At 49.5% G+C, this 9,420-nt stretch overlaps 26 non-coding genes across 26 annotated transcripts; all 26 read right to left on the minus strand.

The window, feature by feature from the left end:
• Positions 1-80: 80 nt before the first annotated feature.
• Positions 81-199, minus strand: LOC149756218 (5S ribosomal RNA). The gene has a single exon (XR_016400937.1). It is a non-coding gene; the product is annotated as a 5S ribosomal RNA (ribosomal RNA).
• A 246-nt stretch (positions 200-445) lies between these two features.
• LOC149756219 (5S ribosomal RNA) lies at positions 446-564 on the minus strand. Its single transcript, XR_016405303.1, has one exon. It is a non-coding gene; the product is annotated as a 5S ribosomal RNA (ribosomal RNA).
• Positions 565-810: 246 nt separating this feature from the next.
• LOC149756220 (5S ribosomal RNA) lies at positions 811-929 on the minus strand. Its single transcript, XR_016406548.1, has one exon. It is a non-coding gene; the product is annotated as a 5S ribosomal RNA (ribosomal RNA).
• A 246-nt stretch (positions 930-1,175) lies between these two features.
• On the minus strand, positions 1,176-1,294 carry LOC149756221 (5S ribosomal RNA). Its single transcript, XR_016404217.1, has one exon. It is a non-coding gene; the product is annotated as a 5S ribosomal RNA (ribosomal RNA).
• A 246-nt stretch (positions 1,295-1,540) lies between these two features.
• On the minus strand, positions 1,541-1,659 carry LOC149756222 (5S ribosomal RNA). Its single transcript, XR_016412073.1, has one exon. It is a non-coding gene; the product is annotated as a 5S ribosomal RNA (ribosomal RNA).
• A 248-nt stretch (positions 1,660-1,907) lies between these two features.
• Positions 1,908-2,026, minus strand: LOC149756223 (5S ribosomal RNA). Its single transcript, XR_016405143.1, has one exon. It is a non-coding gene; the product is annotated as a 5S ribosomal RNA (ribosomal RNA).
• Positions 2,027-2,272: 246 nt separating this feature from the next.
• On the minus strand, positions 2,273-2,391 carry LOC149756224 (5S ribosomal RNA). Its single transcript, XR_016412084.1, has one exon. It is a non-coding gene; the product is annotated as a 5S ribosomal RNA (ribosomal RNA).
• A 247-nt stretch (positions 2,392-2,638) lies between these two features.
• Positions 2,639-2,757, minus strand: LOC149756225 (5S ribosomal RNA). The gene has a single exon (XR_016402582.1). It is a non-coding gene; the product is annotated as a 5S ribosomal RNA (ribosomal RNA).
• A 248-nt stretch (positions 2,758-3,005) lies between these two features.
• On the minus strand, positions 3,006-3,124 carry LOC149756226 (5S ribosomal RNA). The gene has a single exon (XR_016400431.1). It is a non-coding gene; the product is annotated as a 5S ribosomal RNA (ribosomal RNA).
• Positions 3,125-3,370: 246 nt separating this feature from the next.
• Positions 3,371-3,489, minus strand: LOC149756227 (5S ribosomal RNA). The gene has a single exon (XR_016405304.1). It is a non-coding gene; the product is annotated as a 5S ribosomal RNA (ribosomal RNA).
• Positions 3,490-3,735: 246 nt separating this feature from the next.
• On the minus strand, positions 3,736-3,854 carry LOC149756228 (5S ribosomal RNA). Its single transcript, XR_016406549.1, has one exon. It is a non-coding gene; the product is annotated as a 5S ribosomal RNA (ribosomal RNA).
• A 245-nt stretch (positions 3,855-4,099) lies between these two features.
• On the minus strand, positions 4,100-4,218 carry LOC149756229 (5S ribosomal RNA). Its single transcript, XR_016411748.1, has one exon. It is a non-coding gene; the product is annotated as a 5S ribosomal RNA (ribosomal RNA).
• A 247-nt stretch (positions 4,219-4,465) lies between these two features.
• LOC149756230 (5S ribosomal RNA) lies at positions 4,466-4,584 on the minus strand. The gene has a single exon (XR_016402584.1). It is a non-coding gene; the product is annotated as a 5S ribosomal RNA (ribosomal RNA).
• Positions 4,585-4,832: 248 nt separating this feature from the next.
• LOC149756231 (5S ribosomal RNA) lies at positions 4,833-4,951 on the minus strand. Its single transcript, XR_016400432.1, has one exon. It is a non-coding gene; the product is annotated as a 5S ribosomal RNA (ribosomal RNA).
• A 246-nt stretch (positions 4,952-5,197) lies between these two features.
• Positions 5,198-5,316, minus strand: LOC149756232 (5S ribosomal RNA). The gene has a single exon (XR_016405305.1). It is a non-coding gene; the product is annotated as a 5S ribosomal RNA (ribosomal RNA).
• Positions 5,317-5,562: 246 nt separating this feature from the next.
• On the minus strand, positions 5,563-5,681 carry LOC149756233 (5S ribosomal RNA). Its single transcript, XR_016406550.1, has one exon. It is a non-coding gene; the product is annotated as a 5S ribosomal RNA (ribosomal RNA).
• A 245-nt stretch (positions 5,682-5,926) lies between these two features.
• Positions 5,927-6,045, minus strand: LOC149756234 (5S ribosomal RNA). Its single transcript, XR_016405508.1, has one exon. It is a non-coding gene; the product is annotated as a 5S ribosomal RNA (ribosomal RNA).
• A 246-nt stretch (positions 6,046-6,291) lies between these two features.
• LOC149756235 (5S ribosomal RNA) lies at positions 6,292-6,410 on the minus strand. Its single transcript, XR_016412095.1, has one exon. It is a non-coding gene; the product is annotated as a 5S ribosomal RNA (ribosomal RNA).
• Positions 6,411-6,658: 248 nt separating this feature from the next.
• Positions 6,659-6,777, minus strand: LOC149756236 (5S ribosomal RNA). The gene has a single exon (XR_016401727.1). It is a non-coding gene; the product is annotated as a 5S ribosomal RNA (ribosomal RNA).
• A 246-nt stretch (positions 6,778-7,023) lies between these two features.
• On the minus strand, positions 7,024-7,142 carry LOC149756237 (5S ribosomal RNA). Its single transcript, XR_016412106.1, has one exon. It is a non-coding gene; the product is annotated as a 5S ribosomal RNA (ribosomal RNA).
• A 247-nt stretch (positions 7,143-7,389) lies between these two features.
• LOC149756238 (5S ribosomal RNA) lies at positions 7,390-7,508 on the minus strand. The gene has a single exon (XR_016412907.1). It is a non-coding gene; the product is annotated as a 5S ribosomal RNA (ribosomal RNA).
• A 248-nt stretch (positions 7,509-7,756) lies between these two features.
• LOC149756239 (5S ribosomal RNA) lies at positions 7,757-7,875 on the minus strand. The gene has a single exon (XR_016401728.1). It is a non-coding gene; the product is annotated as a 5S ribosomal RNA (ribosomal RNA).
• Positions 7,876-8,121: 246 nt separating this feature from the next.
• On the minus strand, positions 8,122-8,240 carry LOC149756240 (5S ribosomal RNA). The gene has a single exon (XR_016412117.1). It is a non-coding gene; the product is annotated as a 5S ribosomal RNA (ribosomal RNA).
• Positions 8,241-8,488: 248 nt separating this feature from the next.
• LOC149756241 (5S ribosomal RNA) lies at positions 8,489-8,607 on the minus strand. Its single transcript, XR_016402316.1, has one exon. It is a non-coding gene; the product is annotated as a 5S ribosomal RNA (ribosomal RNA).
• Positions 8,608-8,853: 246 nt separating this feature from the next.
• Positions 8,854-8,972, minus strand: LOC149756242 (5S ribosomal RNA). The gene has a single exon (XR_016412128.1). It is a non-coding gene; the product is annotated as a 5S ribosomal RNA (ribosomal RNA).
• A 248-nt stretch (positions 8,973-9,220) lies between these two features.
• On the minus strand, positions 9,221-9,339 carry LOC149756243 (5S ribosomal RNA). Its single transcript, XR_016402317.1, has one exon. It is a non-coding gene; the product is annotated as a 5S ribosomal RNA (ribosomal RNA).
• Positions 9,340-9,420: the final 81 nt, after the last annotated feature.

The raw sequence follows: 9,420 nt of genomic DNA on the forward strand, positions 1-9,420 counted from the left end.
ATCCGAAGAGGAAAAGCCAAAAGCCGAAAAATTAAAAATAAATATTATCAAAAAATAAAAAAGTGGAGAAAAAAATAAAAAGGGTGCAACACGAGGACTTCCCAGAGGGTCACCCATCCTAGTACTACTCTCGCCCAAGCACGCTTAACTGCGGAGTTCTGACGGGATCCGGTGCATTAGTGCTGGTATGATCGCACCCATGACATGCCCTTCGAAACTCCCTTTTATGACAAAGCAGCAGACCTCGACGGCCCGAGACATTCGCGCTGCCGGGGCCGTTCTGGCGTAGGATTCAACGCGCTGTTCCGCTATGCGGCATGGCACCGCGAGTCTCCGGACTCAGTTTATTTTCGGGGGAAAAAAATTATCCGAAGAGGAAAAGCCAAAAGCCGAAAAATAAAAAATAAATGATATCAAAAAATAAAAAAGCGGAAAAAAAATAAAAGGGGTGCAACACGAGGACTTTCCAGGGGGTCACCCATCCTAGTACTACTCTCGCCCAAGCACGCTTAACTGCAGAGTTCTGATGGGATCCGGTGCATTAGTGCTGGTATGATCGCACCCATGACATGCCCTTCGAAACTCCCTTTTATGACAAAGCAGCAGACCTCGACGGCCCGAGACATTCGCGCTGCCGGGGCCGTTCTGGCGTATGATTCAACGCGCTGTTCCGCTATGCGGCATGGCACCGCCAGTCTCCGGACTCAGTTTATTTTCGGGGGGAAAAAATTATCCGAAGAGGAAAAGCCAAAAGCCAAAAAATTAAAAATAAATATTATCAAAAAATAAAAAAGCGGGCAAAAAATAAAAAGGGTGCAACACGAGGACTTCCCAGGGGGTCACCCATCCTAGTACTTCTCTCGCCCAAGCACGCTTAACTGCGGAGTTATGATGGGATCCGGTGCATTAGTGCTGGTATGATCGCACCCATGGCATGCCCTTCGAAACTCCCTTTTATGACAAAGCAGCAGACCGTGACGGCCCGAGACATTCGCGCTGCCGGGGCCGTTCTGGCGTAGGATTCAACGCGCTGTTCCGCTATGCGGCATGGCACCGCCAGTCTCCGGACTCAGTTTATTTTCGGAAAAAAAAAATTATCCGAAGAGGAAAAGCCAAAAGCCGAAAAATTAAAAATAAATATTATCAAAAAATAAAAAAGCGGGCAAAAAATAAAAAGGGTGCAACACGAGGACTTCCCAGGGGGTCACCCATCCTAGTACTACTCTCGCCCAAGCACGCTTAACTGCGGAGTTCTGATCGGATCCGGTGCATTAGTGCTGGTATGATCGCACCCATGACATGCCCTTCGAAACTCCCTTTTATGACAAAGCAGCAGACCTCGACGGCCCGAGGCATTCGCGCTGCCGGGGCCGTTCTGGCGTAGGATTCAACGCGCTGTTCCGCTATGCGGCATGGCACCGCGAGTCTCCGGACTCAGTTTATTTTCGAGAGAAAAAAATTATCCGAAGTGGAAAAGCCAAAAGCCGGAAAATTAAAAATAAATATTATCAAAAAATAAAAAAGCGGGCAAAAAATAAAAGGGGTGCAACACGAGGACTTCCCAGGGGGTCACCCATCCTAGTACTACTCTCGCCCAAGCACGCTTAACTGCGGAGTTCTGATGGGATCCGGTGCATTAGTGCTGGTATGATCGCACCCATGACATGCCCATCGAAACTCCCTTTTATGACAAAGCAGCAGACCTCGACGGCCCGAGACATTCGCGCCGCCGGGGCCGTTCTGGCGTAGGATTCAACGCGCTGGTCCCGCTATGCGGCATGGCACCGCCAGTCTCCGGACTCAGTTTATTTTCGGAGGAAAAAAATTATCCGAAGAGGAAAAGCCAAAAGCCGAAAAATTAAAAATAAATATTATCAAAAAATAAAAAATTGGAGAAAAAAATAAAAAGGGTGCAACACGAGGACTTCCCCGGGGGTCACCCATCCTAGTACTACTCTCGCCCAAGCACGCTTAACTGCGGAGTTCTGATGGGATCCGGTGCATTAGTGCTGGTACGATCGCACCCATGACATGCCCTTCGAAACTCCCTTTTATGACAAAGCAGCAGACCTCGACGTCCCGAGACATTCGCGCTGCCGGGGCCGTTCTGGCGTAGGATTCAACGCGCTGTTCCGCTATGCGGCATGGCACCGCGAGTCTCCGGACTCAGTTTATTTTCGGGGGAAAAAAATTATCCGAAGAGGAAAAGCCAAAAGCCGAAAAATTAAAAATAAATATTATCAAAAAATAAAAAAGCGGGCAAAAAATAAAAGGGGTGCAACACGAGGACTTCCCAGGGGGTCACCCATCCTAGTACTACTCTCGCCCAAGCACGCTTAACTGCGGAGTTCTGATGGGATCCGGTGCATTAGTGCTGGTATGATCGCACCCATGACATGCCCATCGAAACTCCCTTTTATGACAAAGCAGCAGACCTCAACGGCCCGAGACATTCGCGCCGCCGGGGCCGTTCTGGCGTAGGATTCAACGCGCTGGTCCCGCTATGCGGCATGGCACCGCCAGTCTCCGGACTCAGTTTATTTTCGGGGGAAAAAAATTATCCGAAGTGGAAAAGCCAAAAGCCGGAAAATTAAAAATAAATATTATCAAAAAATAAAAAAGCGGGCAAAAAATAAAAGGGGTGCAACACGAGGACTTCCCAGGGGGTCACCCATCCTAGTACTACTCTCGCCCAAGCACGCTTAACTGCGGAGTTCTGATGGGATCCGGTGCATTAGTGCTGGTATGATCGCTCCCATGACATGCCCATCGAAACTCCCTTTTATGACAAAGCAGCAGACATCGACGGCCCGAGACATTCGCGCCGCCGGGGCCGTTCTGGCGTAGGATTCAACGCGCTGGTCCCGCTATGCGGCATGGCACCGCCAGTCTCCGGACTCAGTTTATTTTCGGGGGAAAAAAATTATCCGAAGAGGAAAAGCCAAAAGCCGAAAAATTAAAAATAAATATTGTCAAAAAATAAAAAAGTGGAGAAAAAAATAAAAAGGGTGCAACACGAGGACTTCCCAGGGGGTCACCCATCCTAGTACTACTCTCGCCCAAGCACGCTTAACTGCGGAGTTCTGACGGGATCCGGTGCATTAGTGCTGGTATGATCGCACCCATGACATGCCCTTCGAAACTCCCTTTTATGACAAAGCAGCAGACCTCGACGGCCCGAGACATTCGCGCTGCCGGGGCCGTTCTGGCGTAGGATTCAACGCGCTGTTCCGCTATGCGGCATGGCACCACGAGTCTCCGGACTCAGTTTATTTTCGGGGGAAAAAAATTATCCGAAGAGGAAAAGCCAAAAGCCGAAAAATAAAAAATAAATGATATCAAAAAATAAAAAAGCGGAAAAAAAATAAAAGGGGTGCAACACGAGGACTTTCCAGGGGGTCACCCATCCTAGTACTACTCTCGCCCAAGCACGCTTAACTGCAGAGTTCTGATGGGATCCGGTGCATTAGTGCTGGTATGATCGCACCCATGACATGCCCTTCGAAACTCCCTTTTATGACAAAGCAGCAGACCTCGACGGCCCGAGACATTCGCGCTGCCGGGGCCGTTCTGGCGTATGATTCAACACGCTGTTCCGCTATGCGGCATGGCACCGCCAGTCTCCGGACTCAGTTTATTTTCGGGGGGAAAAAATTATCCGAAGAGGAAAAGCCAAAAGCCAAAAAATTAAAAATAAATATTATCAAAAAATAAAAAAGCGGGCAAAAAATAAAAAGGGTGCAACACGAGGACTTCCCAGGGGGTCACCCATCCTAGTACTTCTCTCGCCCAAGCACGCTTAACTGCGGAGTTATGATGGGATCCGGTGCATTAGTGCTGGTATGATCGCACCCATGGCATGCCCTTCGAAACTCCCTTTTATGACAAAGCAGCAGACCGCGACGGCCCGAGACATTCGCGCTGCCGGGGCCGTTCTGGCGTAGGATTCAACGCGCTGTTCCGCTATGCGGCATGGCACCGCGAGTCTCCGGACTCAGTTTATTTTCGGGAAAAAAAATTATCCGAAGAGGAAAAGCCAAAAGCCGAAAAATTAAAAATAAATATTATCAAAAAATAAAAAAGCGGGCAAAAAATAAAAAGGGTGCAACACGAGGACTTCCCAGGGGGTCACCCATCCTAGTACTACTCTCGCCCAAGCACGCTTAACTGCGGAGTTCTGATGGGATCCGGTGCATTAGTGCTGGTATGATCGCACCCATGACATGCCCATCGAAACTCCCTTTTATGACAAAGCAGCAGACCTCAACGGCCCGAGACATTCGCGCCGCCGGGGCCGTTCTGGCGTAGGATTCAACGCGCTGGTCCCGCTATGCGGCATGGCACCGCCAGTCTCCGGACTCAGTTTATTTTCGGGGGAAAAAAATTATCCGAAGTGGAAAAGCCAAAAGCCGGAAAATTAAAAATAAATATTATCAAAAAATAAAAAAGCGGGCAAAAAATAAAAGGGGTGCAACACGAGGACTTCCCAGGGGGTCACCCATCCTAGTACTACTCTCGCCCAAGCACGCTTAACTGCGGAGTTCTGATGGGATCCGGTGCATTAGTGCTGGTATGATCGCTCCCATGACATGCCCATCGAAACTCCCTTTTATGACAAAGCAGCAGACCTCGACGGCCCGAGACATTCGCGCCGCCGGGGCCGTTCTGGCGTAGGATTCAACGCGCTGGTCCCGCTATGCGGCATGGCACCGCCAGTCTCCGGACTCAGTTTATTTTCGGGGGAAAAAAATTATCCGAAGAGGAAAAGCCAAAAGCCGAAAAATTAAAAATAAATATTGTCAAAAAATAAAAAAGTGGAGAAAAAAATAAAAAGGGTGCAACACGAGGACTTCCCAGGGGGTCACCCATCCTAGTACTACTCTCGCCCAAGCACGCTTAACTGCGGAGTTCTGACGGGATCCGGTGCATTAGTGCTGGTATGATCGCACCCATGACATGCCCTTCGAAACTCCCTTTTATGACAAAGCAGCAGACCTCGACGGCCCGAGACATTCGCGCTGCCGGGGCCGTTCTGGCGTAGGATTCAACGCGCTGTTCCGCTATGCGGCATGGCACCACGAGTCTCCGGACTCAGTTTATTTTCGGGGGAAAAAAATTATCCGAAGAGGAAAAGCCAAAAGCCGAAAAATAAAAAATAAATGATATCAAAAAATAAAAAAGCAGAAAAAAAATAAAAGGGGTGCAACACGAGGACTTTCCAGGGGGTCACCCATCCTAGTACTACTCTCGCCCAAGCACGCTTAACTGCAGAGTTCTGATGGGATCCGGTGCATTAGTGCTGGTATGATCGCACCCATGACATGCCCTTCGAAACTCCCTTTTATGACAAAGCAGCAGACCTCGACGGCCCGAGACATTCGCGCTGCCGGGGCCGTTCTGGCGTATGATTCAACACGCTGTTCCGCTATGCGGCATGGCACCGCCAGTCTCCGGACTCAGTTTATTTTCGGGGGGAAAAAATTATCCGAAGAGGAAAAGCCAAAAGCCAAAAAATTAAAAATAAATATTATCAAAAAATAAAAAAGCGGGCAAAAAATAAAAAGGGTGCAACACGAGGACTTCCCAGGGGGTCACCCATCCTAGTACTTCTCTCGCCCAAGCACGCTTAACTGCGGAGTTATGATGGGATCCGGTGCATTAGTGCTGGTATGATCGCACCCATGGCATGCCCTTCGAAACTCCCTTTTATGACAAAGCAGCAGACCGCGACGGCCCGAGACATTCGCGCTGCCGGGGCCGTTCTGGCGTAGGATTCAACGCGCTGTTCCGCTATGCGGCATGGCACCGCCAGTCTCCGGACTCAGTTTATTTTCGGGAAAAAAAATTATCCGAAGAGGAAAAGCCAAAAGCCGAAAAATTAAAAATAAATATTATCAAAAAATAAAAAAGCGGGCAAAAAATAAAAAGGGTGCAACACGAGGACTTCCCAGGGGGTCACCCATCCTAGTACTACTCTCGCCCAAGCACGCTTAACTGCGGAGTTCTGATCAGATCCGGTGCATTAGTGCTGGTATGATCGCACCCATGACATGCCCTTCGAAACTCCCTTTTATGACAAAGCAGCAGACCTCGACGGCCCGAGGCATTCGCGCTGCCGGGGCCGTTCTGGCGTAGGATTCAACGCGCTGTTCCGCTATGCGGCATGGCACCGCGAGTCTCCGGACTCAGTTTATTTTCGGGGGAAAAAAATTATCCGAAGTGGAAAAGCCAAAAGCCGGAAAATTAAAAATAAATATTATCAAAAAATAAAAAAGCGGGCAAAAAATAAAAGGGGTGCAACACGAGGACTTCCCAGGGGGTCACCCATCCTAGTACTACTCTCGCCCAAGCACGCTTAACTGCGGAGTTCTGATGGGATCCGGTGCATTAGTGCTGGTATGATCGCACCCATGACATGCCCATCGAAACTCCCTTTTATGACAAAGCAGCAGACCTCGACGGCCCGAGACATTCGCGCCGCCGGGGCCGTTCTGGCGTAGGATTCAACGCGCTGGTCCCGCTATGCGGCATGGCACCGCCAGTCTCCGGACTCAGTTTATTTTCGGAGGAAAAAAATTATCCGAAGAGGAAAAGCCAAAAGCCGAAAAATTAAAAATAAATATTATCAAAAAATAAAAAATTGGAGAAAAAAATAAAAAGGGTGCAACACGAGGACTTCCCCGGGGGTCACCCATCCTAGTACTACTCTCGCCCAAGCACGCTTAACTGCGGAGTTCTGATGGGATCCGGTGCATTAGTGCTGGTATGATCGCACCCATGACATGCCCTTCGAAACTCCCTTTTATGACAAAGCAGCAGACCTCGACGGCCCGAGACATTCGCGCTGCCGGGGCCGTTCTGGCGTAGGATTCAACGCGCTGTTCCGCTATGCGGCATGGCACCGCGAGTCTCCGGACTCAGTTTATTTTCGGGGGAAAAAAATTATCCGAAGAGGAAAAGCCAAAAGCCGAAAAATTAAAAATAAATATTATCAAAAAATAAAAAAGCGGGCAAAAAATAAAAGGGGTGCAACACGAGGACTTCCCAGGGGGTCACCCATCCTAGTACTACTCTCGCCCAAGCACGCTTAACTGCGGAGTTCTGATGGGATCCGGTGCATTAGTGCTGGTATGATCGCACCCATGACATGCCCATCGAAACTCCCTTTTATGACAAAGCAGCAGACCTCGACGGCCCGAGACATTCGCGCCGCCGGGGCCGTTCTGGCGTAGGATTCAACGCGCTGGTCCCGCTATGCGGTATGGCACCGCCAGTCTCCGGACTCAGTTTATTTTCGGGGGAAAAAAATTATCCGAAGTGGAAAAGCCAAAAGCCGGAAAATTAAAAATAAATATTATCAAAAAATAAAAAAGCGGGCAAAAAATAAAAGGGGTGCAACACGAGGACTTCCCAGGGGGTCACCCATCCTAGTACTACTCTCGCCCAAGCACGCTTAACTGCGGAGTTCTAATGGGATCCGGTGCATTAGTGCTGGTATGATCGCACCCATGACATGCCCATCGAAACTCCCTTTTATGACGAAGCAGCAGACCTCGACGGCCCGAGACATTCGCGCCGCCGGGGCCGTTCTGGCGCAGGATTCAACGCGCTGGTCCCGCTATGCGGCATGGCACCGCCAGTCTCCGGACTCAGTTTATTTTCGGAGGAAAAAAATTATCCGAAAAGGAAAAGCCAAAAGCCGAAAAATTAAAAATAAATATTATCAAAAAATAAAAAATAGGAGAAAAAAATAAAAAGGGTGCAACACGAGGACTTCCCCGGGGGTCACCCATCCTAGTACTACTCTCGCCCAAGCACGCTTAACTGCGGAGTTCTGATGGGATCCGGTGCATTAGTGCTGGTATGATCGCACCCATGACATGCCCTTCGAAACTCCCTTTTATGACAAAGCAGCAGACCTCGACGGCCCGAGACATTCGCGCTGCCGGGGCCGTTCTGGCGTAGGATTCAACGCGCTGTTCCGCTATGCGGCATGGCACCGCGAGTCTCCGGACTCAGTTTATTTTCGGGGGAAAAAAATTATCCGAAGAGGAAAAGCCAAAAGCCGAAAAATTAAAAATAAATATTATCAAAAAATAAAAAAGCGGGCAAAAAATAAAAGGGGTGCAACACGAGGACTTCCCAGGGGGTCACCCATCCTAGTACTACTCTCGCCCAAGCACGCTTAACTGCGGAGTTCTGATGGGATCCGGTGCATTAGTGCTGGTATGATCGCACCCATGACATGCCCATCGAAACTCCCTTTTATGACAAAGCAGCAGACCTCGACGGCCCGAGACATTCGCGCCGCCGGGGCCGTTCTGGCGTAGGATTCAACGCGCTGGTCCCGCTATGCGGCATGGGACCGCCAGTCTCCGGACTCAGTTTATTTTCGGGGGAAAAAAATTATCCGAAGAGGAAAAGCCAAAAGCCGAAAAATTAAAAATAAATATTATCAAAAAATAAAAAAGTGGAGAAAAAAATAAAAAGGGTGCAACACGAGGACTTCCTAGGGGGTCACCCATCCTAGTACTACTCTCGCCCAAGCACGCTTAACTGCGGAGTTCTGATGGGATCCGGTGCATTAGTGCTGGTATGATCGCACCCATGACATGCCCTTCGAAACTCCCTTTTATGACAATGCAGCAGACCTCGACGGCCCGAGACATTCGCGCTGCCGGGGCCGTTCTGGCGTAGGATTCAACGCGCTGTTCCGCTATGCGGCATGGCACCGCGAGTCTCCGGACTCAGTTTATTTTCGGGGGAAAAAAATTATCCGAAGAGGAAAAGCCAAAAGCCGAAAAATTAAAAATAAATATTATCAAAAAATAAAAAAGCGGGCAAAAAATAAAAGGGGTGCAACACGAGGACTTCCCAGGGGGTCACCCATCCTAGTACTACTCTCGCCCAAGCACGCTTAACTGCGGAGTTCTGATGGGATCCGGTGCATTAGTGCTGGTATGATCGCACCCATGACATGCCCATCGAAACTCCCTTTTATGACAAAGCAGCAGACCTCGACGGCTCGAGACATTCGCGCCGCCGGGGCCGTTCTGGCGTAGGATTCAACGCGCTGGTCCCGCTATGCGGCATGGCACCGCCAGTCTCCGGACTCAGTTTATTTTCGGGGAAAAAAAATTATCCGAAGAGGAAAAGCCAAAAGCCGAAAAATTAAAAATAAATATTATCAAAAAATAAAAAAGTGGAGAAGAAAATAAAAAGGGTGCAACACGAGGACTTCCTAGGGGGTCACCCATCCTAGTACTACTCTCGCCCAAGCACGCTTAACTGCGGAGTTCTGATGGGATCCGGTGCATTAGTGCTGGTATGATCGCACCCATGACATGCCCTTCGAAACTCCCTTTTATGACAATGCAGCAGACCTCGACGGCCCGAGACATTCGCGCTGCCGGGGCCGTT

This window comes from Phoenix dactylifera, chromosome 4, assembly GCF_051530095.1.
Source record: "Phoenix dactylifera cultivar Ajwa chromosome 4, Ajwa_hap1_PhDact_Kaust_v1.1, whole genome shotgun sequence".
Taxonomy (NCBI): domain Eukaryota; kingdom Viridiplantae; phylum Streptophyta; class Magnoliopsida; order Arecales; family Arecaceae; genus Phoenix; species Phoenix dactylifera.